The 13,818-nt window shown below is 48.6% G+C and overlaps 1 long non-coding RNA gene across 1 annotated transcript; it reads left to right on the top strand.

The window, feature by feature from the left end:
• The first annotated feature begins 1,433 nt into the window (after window positions 1-1,433).
• Window positions 1,434-8,789, top strand: LOC141962062 (uncharacterized). Its single transcript, XR_012633856.1, has 4 exons — window positions 1,434-1,523; window positions 4,556-4,677; window positions 6,149-6,334; window positions 8,280-8,789. It is a non-coding gene; the product is annotated as an uncharacterized LOC141962062 (long non-coding RNA).
• The last annotated feature ends 5,029 nt before the right edge of the window (window positions 8,790-13,818 follow it).

Below are 13,818 nucleotides of genomic sequence, written 5' to 3'. Positions count from 1 at the left end.
GTGATCCCAGTCCAGTTCCTCTATCCAACAGAGTTGGTTATCTTCTTCACTGTGACAGCTAGGACCGTTCTGTAATCTCAGCAGAGAAACTAACAAGTGGAGAAATGTGGAAACCAAATGTACCTCCCAAATACAGAGGTGTAGCATTAAGCTACCTCTGATCCTACCATTGCCCCAGTACCATTTTATTGGAAATCTTCTTAGCTTCTAATGTGCTTCAACCTTAGTTGTAGAGATTAGTTATCCCTTTGATGGAGAGTGAACAGAGTATACGGAGAGGTGTAAGGTCCAGATCCCCAAAGGACATAGTCTCTCATGCAGAGTTAAATATGCCAGGGCTGGCAAAGAACAACCTCACAGAGTACCTAAGGTTTTTTACCTTTACAGTAGCCTAGACAATTTGTTTAGGGTCTCAGGGCACCCTTGAGTCTGTCTCTTTGGCAATGGGATTGGTGCCTGGGGTTACCTGCTTTTGCATGAAGGTTGGATTTGCTGCTGCTACCTGTGCCTCACGTGTCCCCCTATGCACTGGAATCCCTTTCTCTTACCCTCCCAGGTCTGCAGGCTCGTTGTCAGTGCTGATTTTAATTAACGTTTTGAAATGTGGAAAAAGGTAATGGAACAGAAAAAATTAGGAGCTATTCTGCTGTTGTTCAGAGCCTGTCACTGGACATTATATCACATTAGTGCTGGGGCAAGCAGCATCTCAGTGGTGGAGCATTGTGCCAGAGCTGCCTGTCTCTTGCTTTGTCTGTTTTGGACAGGGCTGGGGATTTCCTGTACCTTTGGACTGCAGCCTAAAACTGCTCTGATTTCAATTGCTAATGAAAGTGTAGTTTCTGTGCAGCAGCCCATCTCCCCTTGAAATTCTGGATCGCTCGTTCTCCCTCCCCCTTTCAGGCACTGCATGATCTCGGCACTGGGGTTTCTCAGCAGAGGTTCAGAAATGCCCAGGTGACTTCTCTGTGTATGGCCCTGGGACATACCTTGTGGGGATGCTCCAGGGAGGTTGGATCTGGCTTTGTAGTCCAAGCTGGCCCCAAGGGGCATGTTTGTTAGCTTGGGGCTAAACCAGATGTCACTGCTGCTCTGGAGTGTGAGTGATCTCTGACTCAGCTAACTGATCCCATTGATTTTGGTGGGATGTCTCCACCCTTATCATCAATGTTTATGTCATCCACATACACAGCTTAGAGGTACTCCATGTGTTAGACCAGGCATTTTAAAGGGATACTTAAGCAAAGAAATGAAACAACCATCTGCATGGACCCTATATCTGCTGTCAGATATACTAGTCAGTCCTATAGGTATGGTCTGATCCTTGCTTAGAACAATGAAGTTAATCTGGGTGTCTTTCTCTGGTACAGGCCCTCGTCAAGGCTGCCAACACCATCATTATTACAGAATATGTGCAGGCCCTCCTGACCACTTCCAGGAAACCATCTTCTGTGCAGAGGAGGAGGATTGTCAGCAAGATAGAAGAAGACCATAGGATGCTGCAAACTGTCTTTAAAGAGTGCTTAGTAAGTCTTTGATATGGTTACAGTTTTGCTCTCTGTCGTCAAGAACAGTACCAGCAGAGGAAAAAGCTCTGAAAGAAACAGAAAAGCTTAAGAGGTCATACCACAGTGGTATCCAGCTTCACAGAAATGACAATCAGATGTGCTGACGGCCCTTCTGGTCTGTCAGAAGCTGTTAGTTTATAGTTTTAAAATGTGTGACAAGAGGAGACAAGTTTCACACTCCTGCCACTGAAATAAGAATGAGGCACACTCCTCTGAGCTGGTGAGATGACTCCGGAACAATCAGCTCCCCCAGGCAATCTTCTGGTACATGGTAAGGGGGCGCAGATGAGGAAGAGCTGTGTTTAAGTCCCTGGAGTGGTGAACCAAATCAGCTGCTCCACATCTTCGCCTTCTCCGTGGATTGCCCTGTATGGCTGCTCCTCCCTGGACATGGAGTCTGTGTTGTTACCCCTCCGTCTGGCCTCCTTCCTCCCTGCAGGCCCTTCCCAGCCCCTCAGAGCTGGGCTGATGGCTTCCTGAGCCATTTCCCTGTGCTGCAGCGTTTCCTCATGGGTGGAAACATGCTGATGCTGTTGTGGTTGGTGATGGTTGCAGGGAGGAGCGAGACTTCCTGCGGGACTAAACACCTCACACAGTGAGGAGGTAAAGATGCATTGCAGAAGGGGTAGACAGCGTGTAAAAGCAGAGCCACACCTTTGGAGAAAACTTACGAAAAATGCTCGGTCTAATTTACAGAAGCAACTTTGGAAGGTTAAAAAAGCCCCTTTGTTTAATATATAATATGGTGTAATTGGCAGCGCTGTATACAGCATCTGTGGATGCCACCAGGCTGTCACATGGGTCCCTTGATTACCCAAGGCAAGAACTGCAATGCCAGCAGCATCCCCTCTTGCTGCTGCTCCAGCCAGAGAATTGCTGCTGTGCAATGGCCCCCAGCACAGCTCTTTTGCAAATGCAGGCTGAGAGTTCACAGGCATACCATTTTGTAAGAGGCTAGACTGATCATCACGTTAATGGTTGCAAAGTCAGTCTGGTAACAGGACTCAGATGTGGCAGAGCAGATAATAAAACCTTGGTGTTACTGGTTTTAATAATTTCACAAATTCTGAGGCATTCTCATGACTTGTGAATTTAAGTGCTAGGGACTGGAAATCTATTTTCTCCCAGACGAGTCCCTCTGCAAGTAATTTGTCAGCAATTCTTACTTTGTCCGAAGAATAAAATGAAATCAAAATGATCGTCTGTAGCTTCTCTAAAAAGCTCTCAGACCTGTTACAATTAATGTATTAGTTTCGTGGTGGAAAGCTGGAAGCTGCCAGTGCTTTTAAGCTAAAGACCCACCTCGCCTGGAGTGATCAATCACAGACAAGTCAATGCTTTGAGCAATTGAGCCATTGGGAATAGCTGGAGGATTCTCTAATCTTAACTCTGAAGTTTACCAGTAATGCTGTGCTCAGCACCAGTTTTTGATGTAATGTGCAAGGAAAGCTGGTTTTATAGTGTAAAGGAGATACAGAAAATCTAATTCTCCACTAAAACCCTACATTCAGCTTGGGTGAAAAAAGTCTGCATCTCGTTAGCAGTGGCGTCCCCAGTCTGTTAGCTTTCTTACTTGATGTGGGAGCACTGAAAACCTCAGGGAGGAAATGTATAAGTGGTTTGTAGGGGACAGCCTGATCCTCAGTCAAGTGCGGTACACAGCTATGCATGCAAAATATGTACTCTGCTGCAGACTGAATTTATGGTGCAGTTGCTGCACAGGCTGCACCTGCCTCTTGCCCTGCTCTGCCCTCTCTTCAGGCTCTTCCTTCCCCTCCATCCTCAAAACACATTAGGAAATACCTTGTTTCTCTCCTAAGAGCAATACATGTCAAAGGCACTAAAGCACTGCTGGCAACGCACTACTTTTTTGTTCTTTAGATTGCAGGCTGTTTACCTCTGACCTTGCCTGTCCGTATAGTGCTTAACTAAATATGACACCTTCAAATTAATTAGCACTTTGTAATAGTGAGCTTGCCAAGTATGAAGCTATACAGTATCGGTGCCTTAGGAGCTGAGTACAGCTTGTGCGCTGTGCAGAGCTAGACATGCTGTGTGTCAGCAGTGCAGAGGAAGAGATAGAAGGCTGTCTTCAAACATTACTATTATTTTTAATTTATGTTCAATGCGGAGGTGAGCCGCGCTGAGAATGTGGCCTGCTGTTTCTTATGCCCCGTGGAGATCAGGGGAACCTGGGCTTCTCCTGCCCCAGTCTGGCAGCCCATTCTCCAGGTTTGCTTTGTCACAGAGTCTCCGTTGACGTGATGGCATCAATAATTCAGGGAAGCAATTTAATCGCATTACTGCACCGATGAAAAATGTGAGCAAAACTGAAGCTCTCCCTTGGCAGTTCATCCACATTCTGCTTCATCCAGCTTTGCTAAAAATGCTGTGTGTTTCTTGATGAGGCTTTTTTCTTCTGTGTGCTCCAGTTTAGGGGGAGTTGCCCATATGCAGCATCTACCAGCCATGTCATATCCTTTACAGTGTCCAGGCCTGCTTCCCATCTTTTCAGTTTTTCTCTTAGAGGATCTGTGTCCCTTCACCCCCTCCCCAGGGTTGCTTTTCTGTCCCTGGGCTTGCTCCAGGGCAGGAGAAATTGCATCATGTCTGGCAAACAGAGCTTGTTTTCACCTAGGTACAGGGCTGTGCTTACCTCTGGAAGCAAACCACTTCCCAGAGGGTGAAACAGCCTTGAGGGGATGGGTGATGTAGGGAAAATGAACTATGTTTGCCCGCTTTGCCAAAGGAAATGCAGGAGGGGAATCTGCGCTGCTGAAGGTAGTTGCCCACCTGCCCTGGAAGCAGTCTGTAGCTACACCCCAATTTCTTTTCTCCTACCCTGGAGGGAAAACAGGCCTCTATATATGCAGAGGCAGTCTTGCAAAGCTCCTAACCCATGCAGTGAGATCCCCAGTCTGATACAAGTCCAGTTCTTAACTTATATGCTGCTTCCCTTGCCCTGAACACACCTTTGTTTCTCTCCCCAGGGTCCTGCAGCGGGTCCCCTCAAAGATCCTATAAAAGCCATTTTAGAACTTATTCAAGCTTCCGATGCTGAGGGTATGAAAATAGCCCTTCTGCCCATTCTCAAAGAATTTCCTGATCTAAGGTAAGGTCTTTTATTGGTTTGACCTCTGTGGTTTCTGACATGATTACTTGTCACCAGAAGACCTAGAGCAGTATTAGTTCTGTGATACTTTTGGCAGCATGCTGGGCTAGGCACAGTGCTTGCCTTTGAATGCAGTCGGTGCTGCCTATTCACAGATGCTAATTAACATAGTTTATAACTTTGCCAGACAATAACCAGTGAAGTTGAGATGTCCTTCTGTAAAGATGAAGGATGGATGAAATGGCTGTCAACAAAGCAGGAATGCTGTGGAAAAATACTACCTGAATGGACAATTTACGGGCACATGTGTGACAAATGTAGGTTTCAAGAACATCCTTAACTCAGGCATTTCATAACTTTCAAGCACTTGGCTTTTGGCTTTAACACTTCACCAATCCTTTTCTAGTTATAACTCATTTCCACAAAATCCTAGGTGTACTCAGCAAGAATATACGCTTCCATTTCTCACAGGAAGCTGTTAACAGAAATGAAACCCAACTTTTATTAGAAAGGTGAGATCTTAGCTAACTGCATTTGTTCCAAAGTCTGTGGTATATTACATTTATCTTTTGTTCTGATGTCTTGTGCTAGTGACTGTATTTTTCAAAATTAACATGATTACAGTGCAGAGCTTTCTGTCACAGGATGCTGTGAAGGCCAAAAGTGTGAATAGCTTCAAATGGGGAACAGACAATTTGTGGAAGATAATTATTTCAGTGCCTATTCAACATGACAGTCATGGTATAACCCCCAGAGAAGGAAGTCACTAAACTGCAGACTGCCAGAAGCAGAAGAAAAAAAAAAAGACAAAGAGAGATGATGTTATGCTTTGTCTGGTTTCTATAATCTTTTCCTAAGCATTTACTCCTTTTGAAAATGGTGTTAAAAGCTGCTTAACTGGTACAGGATAACAATGCTTACTTTCTTAATATATGTATACACATATATAAAAATAGTAATATATATCTAAAACTATGTATTTATGAGGAGATATATATAAAATATGTTTGGCTTGGATACATTTGTCCTGTTTGTTAATCAGACTAATATGGTCTAGCCCTGCTCAGTGAAGCAATGCTATGTAGAACTAAAATCCTAAGCCTTCCAAATGAACAAGAAATAGCTCCATTTGAGGGGAGAAAAGATACCAAAAATGCCTCTAAGTGGTCAAATGCAGAGTTATCCAAAACCTCTTATGGTAGATACAGATCTTTCTCTAGGAGAAACCTGAGGTGAAGATTTCCACAGTTTCACAGGGTTGCTGTGTGCACTGGGCTTGGGACCCGTGAGCTCAGCCATATCCCACACAGCTCTTGTGGTACAGCCTCCTCCTTGTTAGGTGGCCAGAGGGTGTCTAAAAGCAGCTCAGCAGCTTCCAATCTTTGGTCTAGTCAGCAAAACTGAGTGATAGGAAGCAAGCTTTTTTTTCCTTGACTCATTCACTGACTTGTCCTCTTATCCTTTTGGTAAGGAAGGAACACCTGAGTGCAGTGCTGGACATCAAAGACTCACTCACCCGAGAAGACAGAGCTGCTCTCTTGAAGGCATTTCACGATAATTGCAGGGAATCAGAAACAGAAGCAAACTTGCTTTTTGGAGATGTAGAAGTAAAACCTAGAAAATATGGACTCTGTGGCTGCCTCTGCTGTTAGCAAAGGTAGGGGAGTGAGTGTGAGCGTGCCTGTGTGTAACACGTGTACCTGCACAGGCATAGGCGTTCCGGCTCACAGGGAGGTGGAACAACTATGGCTGTAGCGTCACCTCCCCGAGGCCCTCATTGCTGTATACACCAGTTCTACTTCCCTCTCTGCAAATTTCCTCGTTAGGAAGCATCGTGTCATAAGCAGTGCAGGGCGCTGAAAGCTTAGATGCATGATTCAAGTTACAGCAGGGACAAAAGAGAAGGCAGGGCTCTTCTTCCTGCTCCTTCACTCCCATCTGTGTGTCCTTGCAGCAAGGTCTCTCGGCAGCATCCCCTCCCTCGCAGCCCTTACCCTGTGTCATGGGCAGGGCGTCCCAGGCTTGCCCTGCCAATGCTGAGGGGCCTTTCCTCGGTGGTCCTCCTGCTTCCCTGGTGCCTAGGGGAGGGGTACGTGAGCCCCGCTGCTGCTCCCTCCACGAGAGCTCTATTAATTAAACCGGGCTTGATCCCGTTCAGGCAACTGTGCTGTGCTGCTGTGTTCCCCCTCCATGCTGGCAGCAGCAGCTGGTGACAGAAGCGAAGAGGGATAAAAGTCAGAGGGATGACTGTCACTGTAAGGTCTTAAATCCTCTGGTGTGATTTGCCAGGACTCATTTGGAAGACCTGCAATCTCCTTGCAGTTTCCTAAGGGATTCCTTTGCAGTCACAAATTGGAGATTTATTTTTTTTTTGAGTAAGCTGCAGCAGATCTTGAAGCTAAGCAGGTCCTCATGGTTTAAAAATACTTCTTAGTTGAGAACATGCAGCTGTTTGCTTGACTTTAAATAATCTGCAACTTCTTTTTAGTCCAAAGTTGTCCAGCTCAGGGCTGGAGAATTTTGTTTTATCTCTGCCAGGCCAGAGTCCTCAGCTATTGGAAATAGTCCCCCTCAGTTAATATTTACAGATTTTCACCCGTCACCTTTTGCTGGATAAGCTGAGTGGACAGTATCTCAGGTTAAGGAGCACAGCCCCTTTCCACCTTCCTCCTCCGCTCTCCGGTGTCACCATTTATTTATAGTTCCCCGTGTTAGCAGATCAGAGATGAGCTATGCAGGGCTCTGACCTGGGTCCTTCAGGAACAAGCAGACAGCGGGTTACCCTGGTAGCAGGGAGAGAGAGCAATTAGAGAAACAATTAATAAGCACACAAGCTTTTCCTTTTTAATGAAAATTGATTGTGATATAATGAACTGGCTATCAGCCACCAACTTCTATACCCTCCTTTAAAGAAATTACCCATGGCATCACCTTTGCTTTAGAAAAGATATTGAGGAACAGGTTTTTAAAACACTGCAAGTCACTTAATCTCCTGTTTGCTGAAATCCCCTGGGTAAATAGGCTCCCAAATCCCAGAAGACCTGGCTGAGCCTACAGGGTGGTGGAAACACATGTGTAGCACAGGTTAGTAAGCCTCACTCAAGCTCGGGGTAGCAGTAACAGTGAAATCAGTTATGGGATGTGCTCAAAGGAAGGTCACCTTCCTCCTTCCATCCCAGCCCTGCAATTTAGCTGCCACTCTGGGGTGTGACCTGAAGGTACCTTGGGAATCATCTGCTTTCTCCCAGCCAGGGACACAGTAGTTGCACATATTTTTCCATTCTGTATGTGGAGGTGGGAGGACTTTGGAAAAGTGTTGTCTTTGGTTGTTTCATGTTAGCATGAAATGACCTCCCAGAAGAGGAGTGACCAGCTTTGGCTAGAGTGAGCAGGGAACAACAGGGATGCTGCCCACAACTGTGGGCCCATGGATTGCATTACCCAGAGTAGTCCAGGCATTGGAGATTTGCAGCAGGTAAATGTAAGTACAGCTTCATGCAAGAGTCTGTGCATAGGAGGGATGTTTTTGCTGTTTGACTCTTGCATGTGTTCTGATGACTGCTATTTAACTACCCAGCTTTTTTTTTTTTTCTTTCCTTCAGGTCTGCTGTGAGAAACATAAGGTCTCACTCCCACGTGGCAACATCTGCAGTCAACAGCTCCTTGAAAGCTTCAGGGACCTGTGCAGCCAGATGCATGGACAAGCTTGACAGCTATGGAAGAATGGAAGACACATGCAGGACTTTTGCAAGAGAACCACGTGGCCCAAATCCTAATCTTCTATGCAAAATCCTGGTGGAAGATGAATGGGATATGGCAGAAAGACATTCCTTCAAAATTTGCTAGAGATTGCTACTTAGCTGAGTCATGGTGGTTATTCCCAGGCTGTGTCATGGTGGTGTGTAGAAGAGGAGGAAGGTTCCCCATTACCAAATTTCTGTCTGTTTCCATCCCTTCATGCAATCTCACACAAAACCAGGGTCTGCTGCACCCCGTGGTGTCCTAGCAGGTGACATGGCATCACAACCTCCCCCAGGGACCCAGAACCCTCCATTAGGGAAACCTGCCTTACGGCATGGTGCTGGTAGTGCTTGCAGGTTTGGGCACCTGGATCCACCCCCCAAAACCTGACCTGCACCAGGAGGAATGCAGACAGAGCTGCCTCTTCCCTTGCTCCCCACACACGAAGGCTGTGACCTGCTTTGGTGCTGGCTGTGGGACAAGGAACTCTCTTCCCCTATGAGTTTTACAGCTGGCTCTGGAGCAGAGTCTTGCATTCATTTTTATACCTCAGTTACTGGAAATTTCCTTTTGGAGAGGGAGGGGAAAGCCTCATGGGAAGCAGGCAGTGAAAGGAGTTGTTTGTCCAAGCCTCCAGGCAAGGTCTGTTCTGTTTTCAGATGTAAATAGGCAGTTCCACCGGAAAAACACTGACTTTTCTTCTCAGTTATCTATGGACCGGTTGCAACCTCTAAGCTGGATTTGGTTCAAGGCCCTCCTTCCCTATTGTGTTAATATAGGCCATTACCGCTCCTCTCTGGCCATGTAAACAAAGCAAAAAAGTTCTACTACCTCAGATGTGCCAGTGGTTTTCTGAGCAGCCATTCCCCCTTGAATCTGCTTTCCTAAAAAGAAAAGGGACAAATTTGTGCATAACCCATCAATGTGTGAGGTGGGGGACATAAGGCCCTGGGAAAGCGCAGGCTGGGGTGGGTGCTGCTGTGCTCTGCAGCACCATGTCTTTACCCAGGTATGTGGGTGTCCTGGCTCAGGGGCAGCCTGTCCCCCCAGAGACCTCTGTGCAATCAGGGCCCTGAGAGCTTGACAGGAGCTGGGGCAAGTTTATAATTGTCATCAGCTTTGCTCCTGGCACAGCGCTGAGCATGGGGTGAGTGGCAGAGAAACAGGAAGGAACAGGCTGCTCCATCTCCAGGGAGTCATCTGTGGGCTTGTGGGGCACCATGAGACCTCAACACTGTTACACTCCATCCCTCACATCATTAAAGGACAGTGAGTCTTGTGGCCTGCCTGCCACATCTGCTTCAAAGGCCCAGCTCCTGTGTCCCTTGCATTTTCTAGCTGTCCATTGCAGCTTCGGTGAGACCTTTACCAGGACGTGGGGAGGCTGGAGGAGCTGCAGCCTGGCCGGGGGGGGTGCAGGTTGGGCTGTGGACCCTCCAAAGGGTGACAGCCCTCTTGGGCACGCTGGGCCAGTCAGCCTCCCCTCCCAGCTAATTCCACTTTTTTTTTTCCAAGGGCAGGAGGGGATGACAGACCTGACTCTGACAGCAGGGTCAGAGTCAGTCTCTGCTGATGGAGATTTCAAGCAACGAGCCTTCCAGAGAAAATAAATAAAAACCCCTCTGACATTTTGACCATGGTTGGGCTAAAAATAATCCCACCGCGTGCGGTCGGCTCCTGCCATGTACATGTCAATGCCTATGCACGTCCCTGCCATTTGACATTCGCAGTCAGACAAGGGTATATTCTGCTTTCAAGAAGTGGCTGGGAGCCATGGGGAATGCTGGGCTTGCCACTACTGGCCCTGCAGATGAGATGGCTGTGGACAAGCCCTCCACCATCATGGCTGCTGCTGTGCCTGTCCTGGCTGGGCAGCCGGGGACGGGCAGTGCCTTCTGCTCTGCGTGTGTGCAGAGAAGCACCGCTTTCAATGAGATTTCTTCACAGCGTGTGTCTGCACCCTGTGTGTAGAATCCAGCTGTGGAGATGGCAGATGAAGACTTGAGTTTGCCCACGAGGTTTAGCGCTGGTGGCACATACGAGATTTTCTAGAGCTGGAGGGCCCAGGGACGTTGGCTGGGGTGGGCATAGGGGTGTGATGGGAAGAGGCTGCCTGGCGTGGAGGCAGATGGTGTGGGAGGGATGTCCTCAGCCACCTGCAAGTCACCTGGGGAGAGCAGATGGTGTGTGGGGAGGCTCCTGGTGGCTTTCCAGGAGGTGAGGCAGCTGCAGGGAGGATGCTGGGTCTCTCCCTGGGTCTATCTGAGGTGATGAGGGAGGGGAGGCTGTGGGGAAGGTCAGTGAGGGATTTCCCTTGTTTGGGGGGATTTCAACCCACTCTTCTGTGTGCTCTGACCTTCCCAAGGGACCCAGCCTCCTTCTTTCTAGCCTTCACCTAGGCTAGGTTAAAGCTCTTGGGTGGGATTTGTGCTGCTCTCTGCGGAGGGCTGGGAAGCAGGGTCACACTCAGGATCCTTCTGCAGGATTATCTCCTGGCTTTGGGATGTGGGCAGGTGCAGCACTGCTCTTGCCATCAGCCTGCCAGGGCCACCATGGAGCCATGCTGAACTTCTTCCACTTGCCCTCGTGTCCAGCAGCTGCACCATCACGAGCAGGACAGGATTGCTTGGAGCTCAGCACCCAGAGGCTCCCTGCACAAAGACCCTCTCCCACTCCCTCTGCATCTAAGTCTTCACAGGGATCCCCTTGGCACGAGGGTCATGCCACTGCCATGCTCACCCATCACCTGGACATGCCAGCCCCGGGGATGTGGGCAGCCAGGAGTGACACACTTGGTGGTTTGGTCCTCTGGCTTTTTTGAGAGCTCCTCTCCGTCTGTCCCCTCTCCGGCTCTGCACTGGGCCAACCGGTTGTGTGGTGAGCAACTATTTGTCACTCGTGTCCCTCACACTGCTCAGGGCCGGGATTTGGCTGGCTGCTTTGAAGTGCTGCGTGCGGCAGAGCCTTGCCAGCCACCCCCGTCATTTGAGCTGCCATCTCCAAGGGTCACCTTCAGTGGTCAATGCTGGAAACAGTGGAAAATAGACGCTCCTTAATTATGCTGCAAGGTCTGAGGAAAGACCTGACTTCTGCTGAGGTGCCACCTGTGCTTCCTCAGTTTACTTAGTGGCTTTGCCAAAGATGTGTGGCAGTGAATGGAGGTCTTGATGATGAAGAAACAGGAAATACTGAGGATTTGGGACATGCTGAGCTGTGTTGGATAGCAAATGTGCACAAGGAGAATCAATCTCTAAAACTTCAGAGACGGCAAGCCACTTGCTGATTGGAAAATGGCATAGTAAATTGTGTTCTACTCCCTTTTCTCCCCTCTCCCAAGAGGAGCCTGTCAGAGCTGGGAACTTGTACATTAATTGATCCCAGTAGTAACTGGAATAACTGGCACCCACCTTTGAGGCCTTCCTTTCCAGCCTCAGGCTCTGCCAAGCACCCAGCGGGGAAGCAATGCCCGACCCACGGGTGGGGATGGGTATGTGTGTGGGATCAGCAGCGTGACAAAAGACACCACAGGTAATTCCCCCATGGGGAAACACCCCAGCACTTTGCTAAGGTTTGATTTTAAGGCTTAAATGTCTGCCTTTATTCAAGCACCCCGTGGTCCATGTGGTAAGGAGGAGGAGGCACCAGGATGTGCTGAGGTCTCTTGCTCTGCACCAAGGGCTGGGCTGGGCCCCCCAGTTTCCCCCAGTAGCGCTGGGGACACCTCGTGCTAGGAAGGGTACACACCTGGTGCCATCTAGTGGCACTGGGACATGGAAAGGGCCGGGGCTCTTTTATATTTATTATTTGTATTGTTATTATGAGATATTACAGGGATATATGCCCATGTGGCAGATCAATTGTGTGGGCTGTGGGTGACCGCTTACCGGGGTGTGAGACTTGTAGGAAAATAAAAGGTTGGGAATTCTGGTGTAAAGTATGATGCACAGAGCATAGATATTTCTGCCAGTCAAATAACCAGCAGTTTTGTGGAAAGATTGTGAAAGAAAACAATGAGCAGAATTGTCAGGATATGTCCTGTGCTTTATAAAAACAGCTGTAGCTCGTGAGTGCACAGAGGAGAGGTTGAGCTGCAGGACTAGGACCCAAGGAATGGATTTCTTTCCTTCCTGCATAAGTCGAGGTTCCTGCTGCAGTGAAGGGCTTTAGGATAAGGTTTTAGTTGGCTTAATCTGACCTAAGGCCATATTGGCACCAGAAGACAGGTTCTTGCCCTCACCCTCAGGTGCCTCCCCACCACCTCCATCACCTTGGCTCTAAGGGTTGGCTCTACTTCTGTGACAGCAAATAAACAGCCAAAATAAATAGTTCTGCATGGGTTTGCCTCTCCTCTTTCCTTCTCAGGGCTTCTGAGGCAGCTACCTCTCTCTGAGCTCCAGGTGCCAGCTCCACACCTGCTAACTCTTCTGTCTCCTATTACTATCCCAAAGCTTGCAGTTTTCGGCCTGTTCCCAGCCATCCTCCCCTGACTGCCCTCTTGTCCATGCTGGACAGGGCCATTCCCTCGCTGGCAGGTTGCTTGCTGCTCCTACAGCATCCCAGAGAATGTGGGGCTGCGGTGCTGCCTGTGCCTGCCTGTGCCTGCCTGTCCTGCCTGTGCCTGCCCTGTCCTGCTCACCCTGGCTCACGTGACCTATGTGGGGGCCATCGTGTATTGCCCAGATGGGCTGTTCTAAAAGGGGTGACACTCTGCCAGCAGTTAAAATAAACGGGCTGGTTAAAACAGCTGCTGGGAAAACCCCTGTGTTTCAGGGCTGGGACAAAGTATTTGCAAGGGCTTTTGTAAGAACAGACTGTCTGGAGCAGTTTGTTATATCCTTGCGGGGTTTTGGAAAAAAAATGTAAAGCAAATCTTGGTTCACAGATGAGGATTTTTCCTTCACTGGACTATACACTTGAAATGGCTCCACACTGATCTTTTGTGCCTAAGAAAAAGGGCTTGTGCTATGCTGAATGATGCAATTTTATTCCCCTCCAGACTGCCCAGTGCTGAGAAAGATTTGAATCTCCATTCCCAGGCACTAGCTGTGGCTCCTGCTGATGCTGCCATGTGGTCCATGGCCTATTTCACTCATGTCTGCTGAGGTCTCATGCACCACGATCCAAACTTGAGAGGGAGAGCTGAGTCTGGCAAAGAAAGGATGAGCCCACACCGAGGTGTTGCAGCCCAGAAAGGAGCTGGGGTAGCCGCTCAACATGAGCTCTTCGTTAAAAGCTCTGAGGAAGGGGAAGAGCACTTGTGTGCACAGGCTGAGGGCTGTGCTCTGCCTGGTGTGAAGCACCCATGTAGAGATAAGCGTGGAGAAAGCTTTGTCACAACTCAAGACTGCATTTTGTAGTCCTGCCACATGTCAGTGGCCTCGCCCTTGCTGCACGGGTGAC

Source organism: Athene noctua, chromosome 6 (genome assembly GCF_965140245.1).
Source record: "Athene noctua chromosome 6, bAthNoc1.hap1.1, whole genome shotgun sequence".
Taxonomy (NCBI): domain Eukaryota; kingdom Metazoa; phylum Chordata; class Aves; order Strigiformes; family Strigidae; genus Athene; species Athene noctua.
Note: the sequence above shows the minus strand (reverse complement) of the source record. Positions and strands in the feature narration are given on the sequence as shown.